Source organism: Schistocerca serialis, unplaced genomic scaffold, assembly GCF_023864345.2.
Source record: "Schistocerca serialis cubense isolate TAMUIC-IGC-003099 unplaced genomic scaffold, iqSchSeri2.2 HiC_scaffold_1062, whole genome shotgun sequence".
In the NCBI taxonomy this organism is placed as follows: Eukaryota; Metazoa; Arthropoda; class Insecta; order Orthoptera; family Acrididae; genus Schistocerca; species Schistocerca serialis.
Window position 1 is genome coordinate 47501 of NW_026047253.1, and position 2500 is coordinate 50000.

At 57.2% G+C, this 2500-nt stretch overlaps 1 pseudogene; it reads left to right on the forward strand.

Moving 5' to 3' along the window:
- Nucleotides 1-2500, forward strand: part of LOC126430867 (large subunit ribosomal RNA) — a 5957-nt pseudogene that overhangs the window by 1521 nt on the left and 1936 nt on the right.

Consider the following 2500-nt stretch of genomic DNA (forward strand, 5'->3'; position numbering starts at 1 on the left):
TCGACGCTCATGGGAAACCATGAAAGGCGTTGGTTGCTTAAGACAGCAGGACGGTGGCCATGGAAGTCGGAATCCGCTAAGGAGTGTGTAACAACTCACCTGCCGAAGCAACTAGCCCTGAAAATGGATGGCGCTGAAGCGTCGTGCCTATACTCGGCCGTCAGTCTGGCAGTCATGGCCGGTCCTTGCGGCCGGCCGCGAAGCCCTGACGAGTAGGAGGGTCGCGGCGGTGGGCGCAGAAGGGTCTGGGCGTGAGCCTGCCTGGAGCCGCCGTCGGTGCAGATCTTGGTGGTAGTAGCAAATACTCCAGCGAGGCCCTGGAGGGCTGACGCGGAGAAGGGTTTCGTGTGAACAGCCGTTGCACACGAGTCAGTCGATCCTAAGCCCTAGGAGAAATCCGATGTTGATGGGGGCCGTCATAGCATGATGCACTTTGTGCTGGCCCCCGTTGGGCGAAAGGGAATCCGGTTCCTATTCCGGAACCCGGCAGCGGAACCGATACAAGTCGGGCCCCTCTTTTAGAGATGCTCGTCGGGGTAACCCAAAAGGACCCGGAGACGCCGTCGGGAGATCGGGGAAGAGTTTTCTTTTCTGCATGAGCGTTCGAGTTCCCTGGAATCCTCTAGCAGGGAGATAGGGTTTGGAACGCGAAGAGCACCGCAGTTGCGGCGGTGTCCCGATCTTCCCCTCGGACCTTGAAAATCCGGGAGAGGGCCACGTGGAGGTGTCGCGCCGGTTCGTACCCATATCCGCAGCAGGTCTCCAAGGTGAAGAGCCTCTAGTCGATAGAATAATGTAGGTAAGGGAAGTCGGCAAATTGGATCCGTAACTTCGGGATAAGGATTGGCTCTGAGGATCGGGGCGTGTCGGGCTTGGTCGGGAAGTGGGTCAGCGCTAACGTGCCGGGCCTGGGCGAGGTGAGTGCCGTAGGGGTGCCGGTAAGTGCGGGCGTTTAGCGCGGGCGTGGTCTGCTCTCGCCGTTGGTCGGCCTCGTGCTGGCCGGCGGTGCAGGATGCGCGCGCCTGCGCGGCGTTCGCGCCCCGGTGCTTCAACCTGCGTGCAGGATCCGAGCTCGGTCCCGTGCCTTGGCCTCCCACGGATCTTCCTTGCTGCGAGGCCGCGTCCGCCTTAGCGTGCTCCTCCGGGGGCGCGCGGGTGCGCGGATTCTCTTCGGCCGCCATTCAACGATCAACTCAGAACTGGCACGGACTGGGGGAATCCGACTGTCTAATTAAAACAAAGCATTGCGATGGCCCTAGCGGGTGTTGACGCAATGTGATTTCTGCCCAGTGCTCTGAATGTCAACGTGAAGAAATTCAAGCAAGCGCGGGTAAACGGCGGGAGTAACTATGACTCTCTTAAGGTAGCCAAATGCCTCGTCATCTAATTAGTGACGCGCATGAATGGATTAACGAGATTGGGGCCCTCTGTAGTGGAGGGTTGCTGCCGAATATATTGAACAGGCAGTGTCATGCAGGATACCTGCCGACCTTGTAGTAAGTCCCCTTTTGCCGTCGGGGGCAAACAGGAGTTGGTAAGGGTCCGGTCTCCTGTAGTGGGAGGTCGTCACGAATATGCTGAATAAGTGACTGTATGGGACCCTCTGTAGTGGAGGGTTGCTACCGAATATGTTGAATAGGTGGTGCCAGACCAGTCCATGGTAATATAGGGTTGTTGTCCAGGGCCATCGTTTGAGGAAGTCGGGCCACGTTTTTCAGCGTGGGAATCACTAGTAACCGAGAGCCTTTGGCCACGATGTTACCCTGCAGACTGCATGGCAACTACCCTTAGAACTGTCATGTTTCTACCCGATCCCCAGCTCACATGCGCTAGGCGGTAAAGGGCGAGACTGGCAGATCAGTAGTGCAGTAGAGGGCCGCGTATGGTGGCATCGGCCGTAACTCGTCACGTGCTGCAAGAGGAGTCTTGCTAACACGAGTAGCGTGGTGGTAAAAGACCACGCAAAAAAGCGGTAAACGCTGGGATAGCCGTCTGAGGTGTCGGTTCACGTGGTGGCGTGAACTAGTATCCGAACCCTGTGTGGTAACGGCGATGTCCCTTGGCAGACCACACGGCGTTTACTCACAAAACTGCCGAAAGCTACCCAATCCCGCGCCTCAAAAGGTAGAACCCACGGGCAACGGGCGCTTTCCGGTAGTAGGAGATGTGTGGTAGAGGATCGCGTTGCGACCTCGGACAGAAACTCGTCTGTGTGACAAGAGACATCTTGTAAAAACGAGTACCTAATAAGGGAACCATGGGGTAGCTGCTGGGGTAGTCGTCGGAGGTGTCGGTTCACGCGTGAACTAGTAGCCAAGTTCTCCTACGGGAGATACGATGAGCCCCTTGGCAGACCGCACGGCAGCTACCTATAAAACTGCCTGTTTTCTACCTTATCCCTGGTTGATGTCTCGACAGGGCAACGGGCGACTCAGGCAGTAAGAGATGTGCGGTAGAGGACCCGAATTAAAATGTCCTCGGCGGTTACTCGTCTAACGTG